Raw genomic sequence first — 24844 nt, forward strand, 5'->3', positions numbered from 1 at the left:
TGCGCCGTCATTTCCTCTAGGATAAATGTGCTCTATTTTCCCTCCATGCCCTCATACATTACTGGCCCATTCTCCCTTGCACATCATGAAGCTGTTGTACAGTCTCACTCAGACATGATATGACATAGAACAGAAATGTCAAAGTGGTTAGATTCCTCTCTGTTTTATCAGCGATCTTTGTCTGCCCTACTCGTATATGCACTTTGCTTAGTTTAAATTGACCGTACAGAACTGTTACAGATTAGAGCTTTAAATATAATAAATAGATTTCATTGAAATATACTGTGCTGTGTGTGCAAATATGCATAGAACAAAGTGTCTTTGTGCAGAGGTTATTAAAGTGTCTTTGTGCACTGGTCCAGGATGTAAACGTAAAACTGTAAAATGTAGTGTAGTTGTGAAGGTAGGTGTGCAAAGTTATTAAAGTGTCTTTGTGCAATGGTCCAGGATGTAAACGTACGACATGTAGTGTATATATGAAGGAAGGTGAGCGTGTAATTGTCCATAGTGTTCATGGATGTAAGAAGATTGATAGATTTGATCAATTATGAAAAGATGAAAAGATTGTTAGTTACTTAGTAATACAATCAGTAGATTCAGCTGATTTTTAAACACTTTTTTGTTGTTTTTTTTAAATCAAGCCTCCCAGGTCAAAAACTAACCAGACCGCAGGAGTAACTGGGGATCCTCAGACTGTCATTTGTCTCAGTCTGCTTGGCTTATTCCAAGCAGGGCTGGCAGATGTCATTCTTTGAAAAAAAGTCAATCTGGATCAGGACCCAGCAGATGAGCCAGAACCAAGTGCAGAAAACCCAAATCCATAGAGACTTGGTCAAAATAGCTCATAGAAAGAAGTCAGTAAGGAAGGGCATTTCTAAAGAGTTGGATCAGCAACAATTACAATTTAGGACTGAGGTCCATACCCCCTTACAACACACACCAAATCAGAGAGTAGAAAATCCTGATGTCTTTTGTAAAGCTGTTACAAACAAGTAGAACAACAGAATAAAACAGAACAAAAGATACAAGATGAACATCCCCACCCCTTTTTTTTATTAAACTTACACCCCAGGCTTTAGGAGTGTTCTAGATTGTCGTCCAACCAGGTCTATGTCCTGGCCGAATAAAACGGACTACACTGAAAAATGCAGATGGTAGCACTATGATGGCTATTTCGGGCAGGTTAATAAGACGACTATAAATCAGTTGACAGGTCATGGTCAGCCTATTTAGAGGTCTTTACTAGAAATTTGTGAGTAAGCAAAGATCGGAGAAAGATGGAACAGAGTCTGGCTGAGCAATTGGAAACAGCACAGTAACAATATAATGCAATTATGCATTGATTATTCCATGTTCAAACAACTCAGCTTTAGGCTAAATAGTCATTTGCCGTTATAGCAACAATGCCATTGAGACAATAAACCAAACATTCCTAGTCATAAAATAACTCAATACTGTGTGCATATCCGTGGCTAAAAACATTCCCCTCTTGGGGATCTATGATGGTTATTGATTTTTCCATCTACTACCTAACGCATTAACCCACTTTCCACTGGGCCATTCCACACTCCATCATCCACAACCAACATTTTTTTTCACTCGGTCCAACATACGCTGCTGCAAATAGTCTGTTCTTTCACGGAGTCTTGAATAAAGCTGAAGTCCAGCTACTGACCGATGTAGTACTACACACTACTACACACCGATGTAGTACTACACACAGCAGAGATGGGGAAAAACTCTCATGACTCTCATCCCTAACTTACAAAACGGCAATTCCACAACTAATTCTAACAACCAATGTAGATGTACTAGCAGTATGTTTTATGTTTGGGTGAGCTTTGTCTAGCATACAATGAGCTTGAGTGCTGAATAATCCAAGTGTGGGAGTAATTTAAATACAAATGTCCTGCAATTATAAAAAAAAAAAAAAAAAGACCTAGTGGTGATCTACTGAGGCTAAATTTATTAATATACAGCTTGATTATCTCAAATACAGAGGTGTGCTTGGGGACTGGGGTCCTATAGGTCCCAAAGTATCCAACAAACAAGCTTCAGAAGTGAGTAGTTTTTATTTTCATGTGGGATTGTGCAGTCAGAGCTGAAACTCACAGGACAACAAAATGCCATCATTGCAATGAGATTTGGTGCATTAACCATATTCATTCACTCATCTTCAGTAATCTTAATCAGGCTCTTTTATTTAAAATACAATGTTAATTATACTTCATGTGAAAAGTACCCCAAAAGTTCTTTAACAAATTTTGGGGTTGAGTTCAAACAACAATAGGAACTGCTGGCGTACGGGACAATGTAGGGGACGAGACGCTGAGGTTTGCTGAACACTTGGTAATCAGACAGGGCATGCAATATACTGTATGTAGTCATGTTTACCTACTGCAGAGCTATGCAGTTTATGAAGTTTGGTGAGTGGTGCTTGTCACCAGACCACCCAAGTGTGTAAAATGACCATAATCAGTTCAAATCAGGAATGTGAACTGATTAAACTGCCTGCTTTTATACAATGAAAACAATATAGTACAGAAGACTAACGCACTCTCCAAATGGCCTGGATCTTCAGGTACTTGATTCAATTTAAAAAGTCAACAATGGAGCTTTCAGCACTTTGATCCCACACTGGGTCTTAAATTGCTTTTTAATGAACTAGTAGCTATAAGGCTTATCAGGGCCTTAGGGGCAATCTTTTGGACAATGTGGTTGACATACTGATGAAATTAAGGCCTTAATGTCAAGTAACAGCACCAATGCCTCCAGAAAACATGTACACATGAATTAAAGCTTCTGACTTAATGTACTGGTTTCATTATTAAAAAAAAAAAAAAAACTTTCTGTTCTCCTGAGATTCACATACAACAGTCTGTACCCATAATGATGCCATCTACAGAAAACATCCTGTGTGTGTGTATGTGTGTGTGTGTGTGTGTGTGTGTGTGCAGGGTCTGCTGGCTGCGTGTTGATGAGAGAGATGAAGAGAATGACCAGACTGGGCTGAGCTGACAGGAAGTCAAAAGCAACTCAAATAATCACACTTTATAATTATAATGAACAGAGCAGTATTTCAGAACACACAACACATCAAACCTTGAGCTTGACAGCTTGACAAAAAAAAGAAATAAACAGGGCTGCATTATTTGGTCGAAAAATCACTTTGCGATTATTTTGACACTTATACTGTATATGAGATTGTTTTTTTAAATTGTGATATGTAACAAGTAAACGCACTAGTTAGTATTCAAATGTATTTATCTAGGTTAACAGGAATTACTGGGAAAAAAGTGACAAATAAATGTATAAATTGACTACGCATATATTACCTGCTATGAAGTGTGGCCTTTTGCGATTAGACAATTATAATGGTCCATATCGTGATTTCGATGGTTATGCGATTAATTGTGCAGAACTAGAAAAAAATACAAAACATTGAGTGAGAAACAGCTCTGTAGGTGGAAAAACCTTGTTGACATGAGAGGTTGAAGGACAAGATTGGCGAGATTGGTTCAAGCTGGCAGGAATGTCATAGTAACTATACTAATCGCTAAATAATATTAAAATAATCCCTCTATATCACCATGGTGAGCTCTAGAGATGGAGAGTGAAACCGATGGAGTTGTGAATCGTGATTCTTTTTTTGTGCCGATTCATGTATCGCCACTTTGACTCCATAACCAAGTCTGTGCCAATTGCAGGAGCTTCTGAGTGCCGCCGCAGAAACACGTGTTTTATGGGGGTTAGGTTACAAAACTTTGCGAGTGTTAAAAAGGATCTAAACGCCTTTTTCTCTAAACGCAGCAAGCGAATTACCCTCAAACCCACTCATTACACATTACACAAGTCTTAAAACACCATATGTGCGAATTACATTCTACCAGGCAGAAACAGGTGTGTTTGGAAGCTGTGTGTGTCTGTGTTAGAAGCTGGGCATGGTCGTGTGCTCACAATTGCTCAACACCTGCTCAAGCACTTGAGAAGGTAAAACTGGTGATTACAATCCCTAATGAGCATAAAAAAGGCATAAGACTATACTGGGTTCCACTCCTAGGTATAGGATCACCCACACAGAACAGTTGAAGATCGCACGGTCTGCAACTATCCAGTTTTTTGTAACCCTGTACCAATGTTCATGGCTGACATTAGTGGAACTTGATGTGGCTATTATAGTCGGCCAATCTGCTCGTTTTCCTCAGACCTTTTAATGAGGCATTTACACCCACAGTCCTCTCTCGCATATATATTTTTTTTTCACACCATACAGTGTAAACTCTAGAAACACTCTAGAAACACTCAAGCTAGCTGTTCTTGCCTTAAACAGTGATGCTATGGTTAAATCCACAGGCATTACAAATTCTCTTCATTTGGATTTTCATTTGCATATTTACATTAAATAAACATCTTCACATGTTTAGGTAGTATCAGTGTACCTATGTTGTTACTACCTAGTGCTGGACAGATGATAGAGATGACCTCACTAACTCTTTTTCACCATTTTCATATGATTATAAAGCAAGTTTTCTTGCAGCTGAACGGGCTTATGCAAATAATAGTGCAGCACTAATTGCTGGCTATTTCCATAATCAGGCTCCTCTTATCGCAGCCCTGAATGCAGCCTACATAAGCTGCAGAGCTTCCACCAGCCTACATGGAGCTTCCACTCAGAAAACAATCGCCCACAGCACTGGGCCGTCTTCCAAATAATCTTCAGGAAGGAGAGAGAGAACTCCGAAGTGCTGCTCGCTCCATCAACCGCTCACCAAGCCCGCTTGCCAAGACTTGATTTCCAAGCATTATTTACTTTCTAAAAAAAATTCTGCCAGGCAGAAATTTCATGAGCTGCCAAAGTGCCTGGTCTTCAAGACAGATAAAAGAGCAAGTTAAGACAGGACTTCTTTTGTCCTTAGACTCCATGAAAGGGTTGGAGGCCAGTGGAGCAGGGCTGTGTGATTATAATATCAGTATTTTACTGCTGTTTTCATCTTCACATCTTTACAAACCAGACCTAGCATCAGAGGTTAATTTTAAAGGGATAAGCAGTGGATCTGTGGTTAAAGCCTGCAAAATGTTTGTCTTTTGCTGCTTTATCTGCAGAGGGATTCCATTTGTACCGAAGAGAACGATTCCAATGTCTTTACCCCAGTGTTCAAAGCACGGCATGGTCTACTAAGTAATTACAGAAACAGTGTCAATGTTAGCTATAAGTTTAGTAACAAAGACTGGTATTATAATAAATTATTTACTAAGAATAAAAAATAAACTTCAGTATTAGTACATCATCAGTATTGTTAAAGTAGCTAAGACCTGTATTATCTTTTTTTCTCTTAACAATAAACCAAATTATCAAAATAATCAGTATAATCATAAACTAATGTTTATTATCACATCAATGAGCAAAATTGTGCAATTTAAATCAAATCCTTGATGAATGTGTATGAATGTGATGAGGCTAAACAGCAAGTTTTAGTGGCTCCACTCAGACAGCCGGTTCATCAGGGAAAGTTCATGATGAGACTCGTGTGAAAAGGGAAAGCCCTATCACTGACATTTTCAGACCTGTGACATTTTATATGCAATATGCTGTCTAAAAATTTAAACAACAGTTTGCAGCCAAACCACTGAAATCTTACATAGAGTAGATCTTCAGTACTCACTGCACTTAACTAATGACAATGCACTGACGGATCAGCTGAGATGGAGACTGACCATCTAGGCTGCGCTTTTATTTTTGAATCTTTTTTTTTTTTATATATATTTAAGTGCTTCAGAGTGCAATTGACAGCACAGGCCTGAATCTAGCTTTAAGAGAGGTAGGAAGATTTTTTTTTTTAAACATCCTTCCCAAGAGATCCCACCTTCTGCATTATGAATGGTTACAAGAATTCAGTTTGTCTATGATTGGTTAGGTCACCACAGCTGTGACATGGGAGTCAATCCATGAGTGCAAATGAAGGACTTTCAGAAAAGTCAGCTTAGTCAACTGCCTCATCAGTGAGAAAAGACCGTGATTTGGGGGGGCAGAGACCTTTGCAGAAGATTATTGCATTTAGTGAGTAATGTAAATGTGCAGGTCTAGCACCTTAGCACTTAGTTCACCACCCTTACTGTTTTGAAAGCAGTGCTATGTGCAATATTTCCATCACGTGCTACTGCGCTGTTGTGGTAAATGCCACGACTACTCTCAGACTGGTATGCTTTTTGAAAGCGAAAAAATAAGACAGCTTATTACAGAATTCACGGGTTCTATGTAAATTACAAAATGCAAGAGAAAGCAATATACTGCTTATACAATACTTGCTTATAAAAGTCTTGAGCTCCTCTGATTTAATAGCATTAAATTAAATTAACTGATTCATTTAAAGAAATGTAAAGAAATATTTTACTGTGATAGGCTGCAAAGTGCCTGAAAATACAATAAAAAAAAAAAAAGTTTTTGTAACAACCTCAGCAGCAACCTCTTTTCCCTTCTCGTCTGTTCCAACCACTCAACATTTAGCATCACCAGTATTTAAATCATCTGTCATCATCTGCTCCAGAATTTCACTGGTTCATTCTTTAAATTAGATGGTTTTTATGCTTAAATGTTTTATTGGTCATTGTGTGGCTTAATAGACCAAAAATATTCCTCCGAAACTGGTAATGTATAAGAACTGGTCTGAAAATGAAAGATAAAAACTTGCCAAAATAAAGGTAAAAAATGTCCTTCATGAAGTCTAGAGAGCTATTCCTCAAAATCACATTCAATAAGAAAATCTGTCTCTTTAAAAGCAAATATGGGAAAATAAAGGCTGGCGCAAGACTTTTTGCACAGTACTGTGCAAAGCAATTCAACTGAGTTTTTCTAAGTTTACCAGTCTGGCATGCAACAGATTGTCTGGAGGATTAAGTGTTCAAAACATCTTATAGGGCATCACTGAATACAGAGGCTTTGCTTTTTACTTTCCTGCCTTTGAAGGACCGCAGGACACATCCTGGATTCGGCAGGGGGCCATTATCCACAGTAACCATGCACCGAGGGAATCAGCATAATTACAGTGGGTGAAAAAACACTCTGATGCTTATAAGGGACAAACTCCATGTTAGTCCAAGTGTTTCAGACAAAAATCAGTAATCAGAAATAGTTATTCTAGTAACAAACGAGCTGCACACATCCCAGTGCATTTAGAGATAAGATTCTCATTTGGAACAGTCAGAGAAAAAAATAACTTGAGCTATTTGATGGACCAGTTGCTGTAGTTGGCACACTAAGGACAAAAACAGGTACTAAAGTGTACAAGTCACTGCCAAAGATAAACCTTATTTTCATATTATCCTTTTGTTTTAATAAAGAGAACATAGTGTTTCTTTAAAGCTATGCTCTATAAGGCAATTACGGACCTTAAAACTTTCTTAAGGCACCTTATGTGTATTCACATTTCCAGGTAAAAGATAAAAATGAAAAAAAAAAATCTGGGAAATCACCCCAGCAACAAGAAATTGTACCCTTTAGTAGTACCTTTTATTCTCTGAGAGTGTGCAATCTTCACAAGGATGAGCAAATGGCTCAAATCTTTAAATTGATTGTATGAAAGAAAATATATGACATATACAGTAAGGAAAAACTGGTCCCTTTAAATAGACAGCATACTATTAAATGTAATATGTTTGGGGTGACATTATGTTCATTTAGAGAACAGAGTTCATCTAAGCTGCCTAGCAACCGGGCATGAAGGGCACATGCCCAGGAAATAAAACATTAATGGCTGCAATTTCTATTATCCAGGCAAAAAAAAGGCTTTCAGACCCCATCCACAATATTTGTGAGCCAAGAATGTATTTATTCAAGATTAAGTGACTCAGGTTGCCATAGGTTATAAACAACGTTACATTTTTAGCTGTAGGCACAAAGGTCCAAGGAGTGCTTGTTTGAATTTGAGTACAGTAAATAAGCTCCATTCCCCTGTGCTCCTCCATCCCTAAAAGGTGGTTCGTTAAACAAATTGCTAATTATCAAAGCTCGTTCCTAATTTTGTGCTAATTACAGAAGACAACACCACATGGGGAGCAGGAGTTAGGATCAGCCATGGCATGGCACCTGCTTGCAGTCAAAGGAACTTTTGTCACACCCATATCCTGTGTTGGGAGATGTATTTGTTGATGATTTGCTCGGCTGGATGTGTGAGCATGTGTTTAGTGGAGATGCCACTGGCAGTGTATCAGAGAAAGTGCAGCACTGAGTTCTTCACAGCATGCCAAACAAGTCAGTGAGGCCAGAAACGATGGGTAAGAGAAAGGGTTTGAACTCTTCCAACTGATAAATAGGCCTAAGGATTAAAGGGATTTCTCAGCACTCAGTGCATCATTGATGAAGTTAATCAGGTGCACTTACAGTCGTGTAGCAACCGCAGCCGAACAACTTCAGACTCACAACACAACCCACAAACAAGGGCTGCTCCTACAGGGTCCTTTATTTAAGCACCTGAGTAACGGTATAAGCCAGTCAAAAATACTGAACACAACATAGGTGAACACCGGCTACCTATTGTCTTTATTACACATCTGATTTTTTTACCAACCTTGGCAACAAACTCTTGCTTAAAAAGATTTTTGTGAGCATGTCAGTAATGGGTCAGGGATTTGGGTAGCATATTTAAATGAAAGATGTGTAATCAGTGCTTCACTGGCTTAATTCGAAATACATCTGTGATCCTCAGAGGAAGGGGAAGTGTTTAAAGAAGCACTGTTACATATGCAGAGCCAAAATACTGTCAAGCTGTTCCCTTTTCCCAAACCAAGACAGTTTGGTTGATGAAAATAAACAAAATTGTTCCTTTGTGGAGTTTTATCATAATAAAAAACCAATCAAAGCTAGATAATTATTTACCTTTCTGCTCATAAAAAAATATTTCAAACGATTAGAAAAATGATAGTAATGAAAGAAACTAATGTAGTCGTTGCATGATATAACAGCATTTAATCTGGACTTGTCTCCTCTTATCTTTGTACTTTATGCACAAAAACAGTTTTGGAGGATTGTATAATTTTTTTTACAATATAATCTTTTTTCAATTATAGAAAGATCGTGATTAAAGTTTTCACTTCTACAAAACTTTTTTTTTTGTAATGTCTGCCCTGCTAATATCAACTTACCTAGCTGGAATTAGCATACTAAATTCACAGAAATCAATTCAACTTTTTTGCTCTGGCCAAGACTGAATGCACTTTTTGCTTTTTTGAATTAACACCCAGAGTGTTGAATTAACAGGACAGTTCGTTTCAGAAACCATTCTTTGGACTGTATTAGAAATAGTTTTGCTATGATGGCTAATGACAGCAGTTACTCTGGTAATTTTACAGATGGCCATGAACAAGTTTCCAACAGTGAACAGTTGGTAGCCTCAACAAAATGGTATTCATGGTAACTGAACCATTTATCGTTATACCATTTCACAAATGACAATATACTGTAGCACACAATTATAGAGGGGATTTATTTAGGGTTGCACTGGTATCTGGTATCGCCAAAATGAGAATGTGTTCCCTTTTAAATCTGTTTCCCTCCAGCTGTCTTCTTCATGTCTTCTTAGGGAGGTTATCCTTGACACTTTCACCTCAGGCTTTCTCATTAGGAATAAATAGCTATAAACAGCTATAAGTGTTTAAGTGTTAGTGTATGTATACTGTAAATGCATACTGTTTTTACTAATTTATATCTGTAATTTCTATTTCTGTAAGGCTGCTTTGTGACAGTCTATTCTTAAAAGTGATAAACGAATAAAACTGAATTGAACTGAATTGAATTACTTTTATTAGTACTATAATTAGAATAATTTTAATAAAAGCCTCAATATCTAGTGCTACTCTGTTGGTAAGGTCAGAATACACCATGCACACAATTATTCACACCTAAGGGCAATTTACTAATGCCAATCCACCTACCTGCTTCATGTTTTTGATGCAATAATTTATTTTTAGGGGTATCAGGGAAATTCTGGTCAAAATCAGGCAAAGGGTTCCATCTTCCTTACTATAATCATAAAATCCGTGAGTAATTCTTGTCATTTTTTTTTATTTCCCACAAGCGTCTATCCCTCTATCTATTTAATCAAACTCGCACTGGCCATAACTCAGCAACCCATGGCCAAACTCGCACTCACACAGTAATAAAATGGTATCATGATGAAGCTTATTGAACCAGCAGTAAGAAAATATGCGTAACTCAAATCGCCCAAAATTCGACTTAATGTGGTCACATATTAGAGGAGAAAGGCTTTAACAACCCTATAACCAATACCAATGTTCCAATGCTCTGTCCTTTTATTTAATAAGAAATAATAAGTTTATTCTTCAGTATGGAAGCTGAAAATGAATACTGATCTGATCAAGAAAACTAACTAAACAAACTTAATAACCAAAATTAACATAATCCGTATGCATTGTGACATGCCTTTAAAAGAAATGAGCAAAGGAAATTTCAGCTTGATCAGCTGCCACTAATCAAAGTTTTTAATCGCTATACCAATACTGTTGGCATTTGTGATCTAAAAGTATTGTGACGGGGGGCGGGGTTTCGCTTGGGGACCATCATGCTTTGCGGGAGGGGCTGTTATGTGTTCACCCTGTTGGGAAAAGGTGTTTGGTTTAGTGGCTTCGGCCAGGATATGTGTGATGTGGTGTGTATGTTGTTATGCTGCTGGTTACCCTGTGTGAGTACAATAAAATACTCCCAGCCATTTGCATTGGGCAGCAATTTAATTACTCGCCTCTCCACCATCCTTTCGGGCGTGAAAACGCTACAATTGGTGTCAGAAGTGGGATGGAGAGTCGCGAGTTAGAGCGCACCCCGGAGGAAATCCGGAGGATCCAACTAGGCCGCCGAGTGGCGGAGGAGCTGAGAAGGAAAAAGACCCTCCCTGACGGAGCCAGCGCGGGCAAGGAGCGGCAACCGGAGCGGAGCGGCGCGTTCCCGGTTCCGGCATTGGACCTCGGAGAGGATTCCTCCAGTGACACGGCGCCGACGCCGGAGCAAGCTACAGCTCCGTGTTCCGTCCGCCAGCGAAGCGACCTGCAGCTACGCCTGCCGGCCTACAACGGCGCCGGCGACCCCCACGCGTTCATCGCCCAGGTAGAGCTAGCCGCCAAATTCGCGGGCTGGTCCCCGGCGGAAACAGCTGTCCGGGTGGCCCTCTCGTTGGAGGGTGACGCGCTGCGGGCGTTGCAAGATCTCCGGGCTGATGAGCGGGGGGATTGGGTGAAGCTGCAGCAGTCGCTCTGTTTCCGCTTCGGCGCAGGGGACCGTAACGAGGCCGCGGGCGAGGAGTTGGCAACCCGCGTGCGGAGCGCCTCTGAGCCACTAGGGGCGTTCGCCATGGACCTGCGATCTCTCGCGCGCCAGGGCTATCCGGATTTCGGACACGGCCAGCAGGAGGAGCTAGCTCGTCGCGCGTTCCTTCGGGGAGTCCGGCCGTACCGGCTTCGCGAGCACCTCCGGTTAGCGGCACCGGCGTCTCTGTCCGAGGCGCTGCGCGAGGCCGAGCGCGCCGAGCCCATCTTGGGTGAACACCGCGGCGAGAGAGCCGAGCGATCTTCGGTGGCTCGCGGCCGCTGGGTAGGTGAACCTAGCCGGGGACAGGGCTACCCGTCACGGCTGGGCCTCGACCCAGCCTCCGAGTTTCCGCGACGACGCCGAGGCCAGGGACCGCCAGACCACCGCTGCAACGTTCTCCGGCCGGAGGACAGCGTACCCCAGCAGCCGTTAAACTAGCTTCGGGGGGCGCCGAGGGGAAACCGCCTCCCACAGCCATCTTTGTTTCCCCAACTGCCGGATTTAACTTCCGGTCGGGACGTGTCGGAAATCGCGCGGGGGTCTATGTGGACTGCGGCCTGGACAACGTTTCGCTGCGGGCGCTCGTGGACACCGGCTCTACAGTTCCGCTGCTGCGCGGGGGATTGTTGGAGCGTGGAGAGCGCGGTCGTGTGCTGCCGGACCCGGCCGTGAACATTCGCACCGTGTCGGGGAGTTATCTGAGGATACGGGCCTGTCGCACAGTGCGAATACAAGTAGGTACAATCATTCTTTTTCACCCATTCTTTGTGGCGGATATCGAGGATGATTGTATCTTGGGATTAGACATTTTGGAAAGGTGGGGTGCGGTACTGAATCTCGCGGACGGGACTCTGCGGGTAGTTTCGGTTTAGCTAGGTTGCTAGTGCCCAAAGCGCAGCCGGACGGGTTAGTAGCACGCACCAGGGGGGCGGAACTTCCGGTGGACGCGCCGTGTAAACATCCGGTAGCTGTCCGAGCGAGAATAATGGCCGAGCTGATGCAGCGTAGCAGTGTGGGGCTAAATCAGACGCAGACCGACGCTGTGAAGTCCCTTTTGCACGAGTTCGCAGATATTTTCGCAGTGGATGAGCGCGAGTGCACGCATACCAATTTGGTGCAGCACAACATCGATACAGGTAACGCCGCTCCTGTTCGGTTACATCCGAGACGCCTCCCGTTAGCTAAACGAGCTATAGCCGAGCAGCAGCTGCGTGAGATGGCCGACTCGGGCGTCATAGAGCCAGCATCCAGACCGTGGTCTTCACCCGTTGTACTTGTGCGTAAGAAGGACGAATCGTGGCGGTTTTGTGTGGACTACCGGCGGTTAAACGAGGTGACGCGTAAAGATTCTTATCCGTTGCCGCGAATAGATGATGCGTTGGAACACGTTGCGGGCTCGGCGTGGTTTAGCTCGTTGGATCTGCGTAGCGGGTACTGGCAAGTAGAGCTCGCCCCGGAAGCACGACCCAAAACCGCGTTTTCTATCGGACAAGGGCTATGGCAATTTCGGCGCATGCCGTTCGGCCTCTGCAACGCTCCCGCTACGTTCGAACGGTTGATGGAGAGAGTATTGGCAGAGATCCCTCGCAACCGTTGTGTCGTCTACTTAGACGATTTATTGGTGCACGGCAAGGATTTTGCGGTCGCGCTAGCTAACCTACGGGAGGTGTTTCTAGCTATCCGGCGGGCGAATTTGCGGCTCAATCCCAAAAAGTGCCAGTTGTTGCGGCAAGAAACTGTCTTTCTGGGACACGTCATTAGCGCTCGAGGGATTGCCACCGATCCAGCCAAAATTGCCGCGGTACAGAATTGGCCTGAGCCGTCGAATGTGTCGCAGCTGCGCACTTTTCTCGGGTTAGCGTCGTACTATCGCCGGTTCGTGAGGGATTTCGCTACGATCGCCAGCCCGCTGCACGCGCTCACGAGAAAGAACCAGCCGTTTCGCTGGGACAGGGAGCACGCGCGTGCGTTTACTCGGTTATGGGAAGCTCTGGTTACGTCGCCCGTTCTCGAGTATCCTGATATAGCTCGTACGTTTATTCTCGACACGGACGCGAGCGATGTAGGGCTGGGGGCCGTCCTGTCTCAGGTTGCCGGGGGCGAAGAGCGTGTTGTCGCTTACTTCAGCCGCGCGTTGTCTGGCCCGGAGAAGAATTACTGCGTCACGCGGCGCGAGCTGCTAGCGGTCGTCGCGGCCCTTAAGCATTTTAGGCCGTATTTATACGGGCAATCCTTCTTGCTGCGGACCGATCACGCTTCGCTAGTGTGGCTGCTTAGTTTTAAAGAGCCCGAGGGCCAGTTAGCGCGTTGGCTCGAGCGGTTGCAGGACTATCACTTCACCGTTCAGCACCGAGCGGGAAAATTGCATGCTAACGCCGATGCGTTATCCCGCCGGCCGTGCAGCAAAGAGCGTTGTCGACACTGCGAGCGGGTTGAAGAGCGTGTGGGTGGTCACGACAGCGAACACACCCCGACCCCCGTGAACCAGAACATTCTCCCTGCGCAGTCTTCCGAAGCCCCCGTCGGTAATCGGCCGTCCGAGCCGGCGTGCAGCCGAGTCACTGCGGCACCTAAACCATCGCCGGTGGTCGTTTCGCCTGTGCCACAGATGGACTGCGAGCAGCTAGTGGTCGAACAGGAGAAGGACCCGGCGCTGCAGCGGGTAGTAGATTGGGTTAATGCGGGCCAGAGACCGGATTATGCCGCCATTGCCCACCTGGGACCAGAAGAAAAAGCTCTCCACTCGCAGTTTCACCGACTAGCGTTGCGGGGGGGCTTACTCTACCGCCGGTGGGAACGGCCGTGTGGCGCTGGCGAATCTTTTCAGCTGCTGGTGCCGCGGACTTTGCGGGCATGTGTGCTGGGGATGGTTCATGGGCACGCAGGTTCGGGACACTTTGGGGTAACTAAGACACTGCGGCGGTTGCGTGCTCGGTTCTACTGGCCGGGTTGTCATACTGACAGCGAACTTTTTGTTCACAGATGCGATGTCTGCACGGCAAAGAAGGGCCCTTCCCAGCGCTCACGAGCACCCTTGCAAGACTTTCGGGTGGGGGCGCCCATGGAACGTATGGGCGTGGACATTCTGGGGCCGTTTCCCGTCTCTGATCGCGGGAATCGTTATGTGCTGGTGGCCATGGATTATTTTACGAAGTGGCCAGAGGCGTTCGCTGTTCCAGATCAGAGCGCTTCCACCACGGCTCGAGTGCTGGTGGATGAGGTGTTCAGCCGATTCGGCGTCCCGGAGCAGTTGCACAGCGATCAGGGGCGTAACTTCGAGGCGGAGGTGTTTGCGGCGGTGTGCGAGCGCCTCGGAGTAAAAAAGACCCGCACCACGCCCTTGCATCCACAAAGTGACGGCCTCGTGGAACGGTTCAACCGAACACTCACCACCCAACTCGCCGTGCTTACCAGCGACCGACAAAAAGATTGGGACGAGCATTTGCCTCTCGTGCTTTGGGCGTATCGTACGGTGGTGCAGGAGTCCTCGCAGCTGACGCCAGCTGCGTTGATGTTCGGTCGCGAGTTGCGCACGCCTGTGGATCTAGTGTTTGGGTCCCCTCCACAAGTGGATTTACCCACGAAACCAAGTGTGGAGTATTTCTGTTTATTAAAAGACAAACTGTTCCGTGTCCACGAATTGGCGCGTAGACACTTGGCGGACGCCGGGGTTAAGCAGCGCCGTGTGTACGATACGCACAGCCGGGGGCGAGACTTTGCTGCTGGGGAGCAAGTTTGGGTGTATTCCCCCGGAAGGAAAAGGGGGCTCTCACCTAAGCTTATGTCGCACTGGGTGGGCCCCTGCACGGTCGTCGCACAGCTCTCTGACGTGGTCTACCGGGTGCGGTTGGCGGGGCGGTCGCGACTGGTCGTGCTCCACCGGGATCGTCTGGCTCCTTATCAGCCCCACGCCAGAGCATCGTCGGATGCTGTGGAGGCCAGTCCGCCTCAGGAGGAGGGCGACGGGCCCTCTTCCTCCGCAACCAGACTCCGGCGTTCCCAACGCCGGCGCCGACCACCGTCACGTCTGTTGGACTGAGCCATGGTGACCGCGGACGGTCACAGCTCGGGTGGGGGCAGTGTGACGGGGGGCGGGGTTTCGCTTGGGGACCATCATGCTTTGCGGGAGGGGCTGTTATGTGTTCACCCTGTTGGGAAAAGGTGTTTGGTTTAGTGGCTTCGGCCAGGATATGTGTGATGTGGTGTGTATGTTGTTATGCTGCTGGTTACCCTGTGTGAGTACAATAAAATACTCCCAGCCATTTGCATTGGGCAGCAATTTAATTACTCGCCTCTCCACCATCCTTTCGGGCGTGAAAACGCTACAGTATACTGTGAAATATAGTAAAGTAATTTATCACAAATATACAGTACACAATTTATCTCAATATTAGATGATTACATCAAAGAACCCTAAACCAAAGGTATAAATGACAGGGAAAATCTTTATGAGATGTTATTAGGAAAAACCTGAAGAGGAAACAGACTCAAAAGAAAACTCGTACAGACTGAATAATAGGATCATAAATCAATGCAACATCGAGTTGTATAAAGAGAAAAAGCAAACAGTAGTAAATGTGCCTCAAGAGCATGTGTTAGAATGTTAGTACGATCATATTTTGAATAGGATTCCAGGGAATAACAAAGGCAGATGTTTCTGTGGAGCTAAGTGGAGTTGACGTAGCCTTGACATGTGTGTGTGTGTGTGTGTGTGTGTGTGTGTGTGTGCTTGCTTGCGTGCGTGCGTGCATGCGTGCGTGTCTGCTAAAGTATGCTGTACATAAGAATCGTTTCCCACATGGAGAAACGCCTACCCAGAAATTAATGCGAACATTGTGCACTTTATCTTCATAGTCATTGTTACATTTCAAATCCCATGTGCCAAAAAAAGTCTTACTGTCCAGTTATTTTCAGACTACCTGGCATATGGAGGCTTAAAGTCTGTTGCAAGTCGTGTTAGAGATGTGTGGAAATTTGCTCTTTCTTATTTCTGCCTACTTTACACCATATGTAGGTTAAGCCCCTTTCATACATATAGGATTCTGACTAAATATCCTTGAGAGCAACTTTGGGGAGAAAATGGTTATTCTATGACCTAGAAAAGGTGTTACATTGTGGGTGTATGGATTTGAGGAGAGCTTTGACGAGAATGAGGAATATTTGCAGATTTTGTGGTTCTGGGACGGCAATCATAAAGATCACTCGTACGTGAACGAGGTGCTCGATGAGAGGTCCACGACTACGAAGAGAGCTTGGTGAGAGCGTCACTAGTGGGGCGCGAGAGAACTACGTTAGCACTGCATGTGCCCCACAGCCCCCAGCAGGAGTTCTCACCAACGCTCTCACCGATCTCGACAACTCTCTCCAACTATCTCCTGGATTACGTGGATGATTCGCCAACGCTCTCCTCAATCTTGCCAAAACTGCCGACAACTCATACTGTAGGACTTCTCCATGATTACTCCACAATCTCACTGTCGCTGTCCTGCTTTCACAGGATCAGTGAGTTTGAAAAGAGCCCTATGAGAGCACTGGACGTATAGGAAATCTGCAGGTGTACAGCAATGTTCTCAGCAAAAACACTCCCGGTGAAATTTTTTGTCAGACTCGTGTATGTATGAAAAAGGCTTAAGAGCCCAATAACAGAGCCGGGGGGATCATAAATCAAGTAAAATCCATGAGAATGAATAATATCACACCATTTTTTTTTTTAAACAGCTCAGCTTTTAACAACTCTGTGGGTTATGACAGTTTCTGACAGCTCGATAATGACTACTGAACTAAATCCGATTGCATTTCAGCAGGAAACGGCAGTTAGAATCACCGCTATAAACATGCCAGCTGAATTATGATTTAAACACAACATTGCTTAAATGGCTTCGTACGAACGATCCTGTCCGTTTATAGGTGCTGGGAATAGCAGACAAATCTCACCGACTAGTCCAAGGTGCACCAAGGGGGTCATATAATGTCTGTGTTATAGGGAGAGAGAGAGAGAGAGAGAGAGAGAGAGAGCGAGCCCTTTTTTTTTTCCTGTGGATCATCACACCAAACAAACCTTCCGTGCCATGTCTATATGCCGAATTTACACATGTGGATATAGCAGGAAAAGCAGCTGATCTTCCTCCCATGCAGAAAACACAGGGGACTTGGACCTGACTCCCACACGCTAACGCAAGGTCATGCTGATTCCTGCTGTGAGCCAACGAATTCAGCATTGAACACAACACGGCACTTGAGCATGTGGCGAAACTAAAAACTGACGTGAAATTGGGTGCAAACCGAAATCCTAAATCAGATTATTATTATTTTTTATTCTGTGCGAGTATAAAAGGATCCAGTTAATGCAGGTTAAGGACAAATGCTGAGGCTCCAAATCCTCTTCTCCTAATTTTGCAGTATTAACTGTTAGGAAAGAATGACAGAACAAAAAAAAAACAATTTTAAGAAAGAGAAGTAAAGCAGACTGAAAGATAAAGTGCGAAAAGTCTGGGTCACTAGACACGGTTCCTGAGCAGAGCGATATGGGTCTATGTCTAAGTGCTTAAAGCTATTATCACAATTTATCTTTTGCTCGTGTGTATGCAGAAGAAAAAAACTAACAGTAAGCCATAAATAATCTAGGAGAGGAAGTGGAAGTAGTCACTTAGGACATTGAGCATGGGGACAAGAGATGGAGAGCAAAGGTCTCCCTGAAAAAGAGACCGAGTGAGAGAGAGACAGACAAAAAGAGAGTAAGAAAGAGAGAGAGACGGACAGAGACGGAGAGAGAGAGAGAGAGACAGGCCCATAGGGAGTATGAGAGGACAGCTGACGGAGGAATCAAAGTATGTTTGTATGTCTGTGTTATACCGCTGCGGTAACATTAACCCACGGGTCTGCGGAAAGGAAACTTCACCACACCACCCCAACCAGGTTTTTAAAGTAAGAGAAGTCTGATCTTGTGAACTAGCATGATTATATTTTGATAGAGGGGTACAAAGCTCTTTTTTGCAAAACAGTCAAAGGACAGAGGAATGCCAGAGGACACAATCATGATTTTCTGAGATTCATTAAAAGCACATAATCAAGCATTTGTACTCCTATATTTATACGCATGTGGTTGTGTGTGTGTGTGTGTGTGTGTGTGTGTGTGTGTGCGTCAAAAATCCCACAGAGAGTTTCACCAGTCCACAGCTGGCCTCAGTAGGACAGCATGGAGGATTCACACACTCCAGCGGGCTCCAGCAGGGGGCTGAAATGCCAACAACATGACTCAGAGCTCACACACGACCATGCCATCAGCAGCCTTCGCCAGGCCTGTGAGGGCTGCTGTGGAAATTAGCCTGAATGAAGTGGACGATTACATCTGCCCTCGTGCTGTGAGACGAAATTACATTAGACCTACAAGGAAGCCGTTACGACTCTCCGTTTAGCCGACGCAAAAAATATCATACTTCATAAAGATAAGATGATGATCTGTGAATCTGGGTTCCTCCTCATTACTCTGAACACTGACAAAAAAAAAGAAAGAGCTGCAATCATATAAGTATATTACAAGCTGTGTTATCAATTAAAAATGTATTAAATTAAAGGAATAAGAGCAGTCACGATTTACTTTCTCAGATCTGATCTCTGTCTAAAGATGAGGATGGAAACACACTCGGAGGCAAAGCTGATTAAAGATGAGCAAAGCTCTTTATTGCTTTATATTTCCTCTTCTTCTTCTCCTAGCATTAATCTGATGCTTACAAATGTTTACTTACAAACCAGAACAATGACTACACTTCACTTCTGTTATATTAATATGTCTAAATATGCTTACAGCCAGGCGTTTCAAGGTGTTTTCAGCAATTTCTTCAGCTTAATATGTAAACAGAGTTAAATCTATCATTATAAAGATGCAAAAAATATATATTTAACCAAGGGTGTGTGTGTGTGTGTACATGCAACAAAGTTACATAATGGATGACACATTAGTCTTTGCAGGAACCTTCATGCCGAGTTAGCACAAGTCCTTTAACCAGCACTTGACTTCACCTGTCCTGACTGGCATGGGCTGTGAGAATCATCTGTATGACGCCAACAACATTATGAGACACAGGATGTTCTGGACTAGTCATTCAGGTGCTCAGAGATGACATGGAAAAAATGCCTGGGATAATGATGTCCATAAAGTACAGACACTCCCTGTGTGTTATGCTCCCTACACAAGAGACATGTCGGACGGTCTCTGTATCTTCTGACACACCTCATGTATCATCCGTGTGTTTGGTTGATTTATTTTCATTTATCAGCTTGATGTCATGTAGTGATTAACACTATGGCCTGACACCACCTCTGGTCTGCGTGAGTGGAGTTTGCATGCATCCCCGTGCTTGATGAGTTTCTTCAGGGTCCTCCGGTTTTCCTCCCACAGCTCGAAGAAATGCAGGGACGGCTATCTGGGATTTCCAAATTGCTTGTAGTGTGTGAGGGAGTATGTGTGCGTGGGTATGTTTGTGTGCTTGCATTTCCTTGGGATTGGCACCCCATCAGACGTGTTTGTCTAAGCACATCCCACAGAAGCTCCATCAGGTTGATCATTTCGGCAATACCCAGCTGAAGGATGCCACTCCCATTAGGAAATCCCACTGCCATAAAGGGGTGCATTTGATCTGAGACAACGTTTACGTGGGTGGTAGGGGTCAAAGCAACACCCACAGGAATACCAGGACCTGAGGTTTCCCAGGAGAACAGTGTGCAGAGCATCACACTGCCTTTTTCCCATAGTGCATCCTGATGCCATATCATCCTCTCAGGGGCAATTCACTTATTCACGTGACCTGTCTGTGGTTATAATGTTATGGCTGATTGGTGTGTGTGTGTGTGTGTGTGTGTGTGTGTGTGTGTATGAGTGAAAGTATGCTGTGAGTGAGATGTGGCACTCAGCCGTGAAATGCACGAGCACAAACAGCCACCAATGCACACATGTTCCTGTGCACACTCCACATGCACACATTATTATTATTATTATTATTATTATTATTATTATTATTATTATGCCCATTTTTTGTCTGCAGAGGCACTGGGTGGAATATCATACTGGGGAAATCCAAGCACAAACCATGTCTATGTTTCCGTGCTCTTAAAAGAAAGAGAAAACTCTTACATAATATAATCTGCTTATGCAACATACACGACACCCAGCCACTGCCCTGCCTCTCTCTCTCTCTCTCTCTCTCTCTCCTCTGGGAAATGGACTCTTCTGCAAATATTACACACAGTTCCATAAGAGTAGACACATGCAATAAAATCTATTTACAAAAGAGACATCTACTCAATATAAACACACAAAAAAAGAAAATACACACACAGAATCCCATAAAGAATACCATACTTAGTAATACAAAAGACCAACACGTACGCACTACATGTGAGGTCGAAATGCATCCAAACAAACATTTTGATTAATTATCCCTTTTCATATGCATGCACAGTGATCAACCTAACCTTTGTTTAAACACTCCATATGTCCAGCCTTTACATTCTTCATCAAACACACACACACACACACACAGACTGGCAGTTTTAATAAACACTCCCATTCCCACTCACTCTACAATGTGCATCTTTGGAAACACATATAAATAAAGTATGATCACATTTTGTTTACAAAAACCACCCAGCTTCACACACACACACACACACAGGCATACTGTACACACGTACACGACCATACGAAGAAGATGTTTAAAACACTGCTGTCCAAGTCACTATTTATCACTATATCACTACAAGTGCAGACGTGTTCATTCGCTGACGCACAACCTCAAACTCTCACTCCCACGTAGACATACACCGTGAAGCACTCAGACACCCACACGTTTCAAACGCACACACCGACAAATCCCGAGACCAGAAGATGCTCTCAGGATGCATTTATTAAGAAACCAGGCTGGAAAAAAAGATATTAAAAAACAGAAAATATTCACTTTCCCACTGCCACACTTAAAGATATTCAAAAACTAATCAAATCTCACTCTTCTTGAAGGCCAGTCAAGATTGAGTGTTCTCAGATTGGTATGGACACAACACGTGATTGAAGATGCGAGAGCCTCATTTGTAGATCAGATGCATGTCCATGTTTATATGAGGGGTTTCACAGTGATACAACAGACATGTCGTTGCACTAGTCAGATACATGTAGGCAAACCATTCAACTGAAATGACTAAAAGAAAAATAGTATATCATACAATACACAAAGTATAATCTATAATATACAAAGAAGTATATATACAGTACATATACGCACTATACCGGTAAACCTATTCACTCGCCTGCCTTCAAATGCATATGAACTTGAGTAGCATCCTAATCCATGGGGTTTAACATGATGTTGGCCCTTTGCAGCTATAACAGCTTCAAATCTCCTAGGAAGGCTTCCCACAATGTTTAGGAGTGTGTTTATGGGAATTTTTGACCGTTCTTCCAGAAGCGCATTCATGAGGTCAGACACTGATGTTGGACGAGAATGCAGTCTCCGCTCTAATTCATCCCAAATGTGTTCTTGAGGTTGAGGTCAGGACTCTGTGCAGACCAGTCAAGTTCTTCCACACCAAACTCACTCATCCATGTCTTTATGGACCGTGCTTTGTGCACTGGTGCGCAGTCATGTTGGAACAGAAAGGGGGCCACCCCAAACTGTTCACACAAATTTGGTAGTATAAAATTGTCCATAATGTCTTGGTATGCTGACGCAGTAAGAGTTCCTTTCACTGAAATTAAGGGGCTGAGACCAACTTCTGAAAAACAATCCCACACCAGTTCCAACAGGACCAGTGTACAAAGCAAAAGGTCCTCATAAATGCACTTCTGGAAGAATGTTTCCATAAAATTCCCATAAACACACTCCTAAACCTTGTGGAAAGCCTTACCAGAAGATTTGAAGCTGTTATAGCTGAAGGCAGGCAAGCAAATACTTTGGGCAATATAGTGTATGTTGATTAGTCTACTGTCAACTGACTATACAGTATGTAAGCTCTATAGTGTGCAATCACAACTACAAACTTTGTGTTACTGTCCTCATCACTGCTGGATGTTTGGAATTTCTTTTAGGATCAATAAAGTGTCTATCGATCTATCTATACAGTATATTGAATGCCAAAACCGTTACCCCTGCGGCCGCAGACTTCTTATAAGTTGCTGTTACTAACCACTAAAGTTGTAGAGGACGAGGCTGACGAAGCTGTAAACTTTCTTTTGGTCTTTAACAATGTTTGTAATTAATAACATTTTACATAGAGGTGAAATTCTAATGTTGCTGTTGTTGTTGCTCGTTCTAATTTGTCTCACTACGAAAAAACATAATCAAAGCATAAATGTGTTATAATATTTATTAAAACACTCAACATATTATTTATAAAAGATTGCATAGTTACATTGCCACAAATACAAATTGCAAGTGCAAAGTGGTGGATTTCTGGCGTTTTCAGTCTAAGTAATACAAAAATCACCTTGATCTGACCAAAACATATTTGACATATTTGTTTGGCTTTTTAACACTCTTGTGACTTGAAGAAGCCATGCACAAAATATTCTTTAGCGCTTTGTAATACTTTACGCGGCTTTTGCAAAAGCATTTTTTTCTCAAAATTGTAAAAATTGTTTTAACTCATTTTGCGCGTGCGTGTGTGTTGGTATTGGGAGAAAAACATAAGAACTGTGAGAAGTTCCTGTATTAAGTGTAACCTGATAAGACAACTGCAGTATATCCAACGAAAAACTTTTTTTTTCCTATTTGCAGTCAGAAATAATTAGCAATGTTAAGACCTGCAGGAACACCAGTTCTAACACGGAAAACTCCTCTTGGCACAAAAGTTATGGCTTAAGGGTATATTTCCGCATGCATGTTCGCTATTTATGCTGCCATGCTTTAAAGTACTAAACAAATACAACTATCATAAACCTGAATAATTTTTTTTTTCCCCAAACAAACACATATGTGGGAAAATTTCCGCTATACTGCTTAACATGTTTTCTGTATATACCAGTAAAATATCACCAGTAAATCTTAAGTAATAACTTACCACATAGCAGAGGATCCCATGGGACCAACAAAACAAATGACAACAGCTGGTTGTTATTACTTTCCCCACTAAGTGGGGGTGGGATGAATGTCTTGGGACAAAGAGAGGATATGTTAATTAACACAGAAGCACACTGGACACAGCGAGTTCCTAGAGCAGTCTTGTGTGATAAGTGATAAGTTCATTCGAGTCATTAATTTAGGGACATTGTGAGTTTGGAGAGGGCAGGGGTGGCCCAGGAGGTCCCCGGTTCGAGCCCCAACACCACTTGGTCGCCACCGTTAGACCCTTGAGCAAAGTCCTTCAACCCCCAAGTGTTCAGATACAATCAGGCATGGGGCGGGGCAACCCTACCCTGTAAATAACTGCCACAGAAATGGCAAATGTATATCCGTTGCCAGATGTGCCAAGCGGCACAAAGACAGAACTATCCATCCATCTATTCATTGTGGGTGTGATTGGTTAAACCTATTACACAAGCATGTAGGTTTGGTTGAACATTATGTTTGAAAGGGTGTGAGTGATCTACAGCAGAGGATGGAAATAATCGAATGTTCTACATTAGCATGTGGGTTTGGTCAAAGGTTCTACAGAAGTAGGTGTAATGAATCAAAAGTCTTTAAGGAGCTCTGATTGGTATAATATTCTGTGAAACACTGTAATATTCTGTAATATTTTGGCATATAGTCGGCACGGTGGCTTAATGGGAATCACTGCAGCCTCACATCTCAGGATTGGAGTTTGAATGCTCTTCCTGTGCTTGGTGGGTTACGTCTGGTTTCCTCCCCTATTCCAAAGACATTTTGTCTAGGTTTTACTAGGTTTAATTGATCGAAGTGTTCGGCTGTGTTTGTGTTTACATTGCCACCTTGTTTAATACACCACAACTTAATAGTTTAACACACAACCATCATGGGCAAGAACTAAAAACCATTACTCACACAAACCTTTGCTCTTTATATGCACTGCCACCATTACATACGGATAACATCTTACTCACACAAACACACACATATCTACCACAGACACCTATTGATACACATACGCTACACAACCTGATCATATTAGCGTATGCACAAATGTGCCTATAGTGTGCCTGCCTTCTCCTGTTACCCTTTGAAACATCTATAGCAATCTACCTTCATTTTACACACTCTTTCTGTGCAAGCCGTGTAAATCTTTGTTACCATGTGTCTGACCGCGAAGGCAAATCATCTTCTTCTCTGTCTTGTTTTTCTCATTGCATACTGTGCCAGTCTAAGGTCATTGCCCTATACCAGGTTACCATGATGACAGCTCAGGAGAGCATGATGAGCTACTGTGCCCCTTTCCCTGCTGTGTGTTTTTGTATCAAAAACAACCTAGGCCTTATCAGTACCAATATTTTTGTAGCTGATTTGGCGGTTGACCGAAATCTGTCGGCTGCAGGAATCTTTAATGGACAGAAAAGTCCACATGCTTCATCTGCTGAAAGATACTCTT

General features: G+C 43.5%; 1 protein-coding gene across 1 annotated transcript in view; it reads right to left on the bottom strand.

Annotated features, from left to right (window-relative positions):
• The window catches only part of plcl1 (phospholipase C like 1), a 72951-nt gene that overhangs the window by 17243 nt on the left and 30864 nt on the right, over positions 1 to 24844 (bottom strand). The window lies entirely within an intron of this gene.

This window comes from Clarias gariepinus, chromosome 5 (genome assembly GCF_024256425.1).
Source record: "Clarias gariepinus isolate MV-2021 ecotype Netherlands chromosome 5, CGAR_prim_01v2, whole genome shotgun sequence".
Taxonomy (NCBI): domain Eukaryota; kingdom Metazoa; phylum Chordata; class Actinopteri; order Siluriformes; family Clariidae; genus Clarias; species Clarias gariepinus.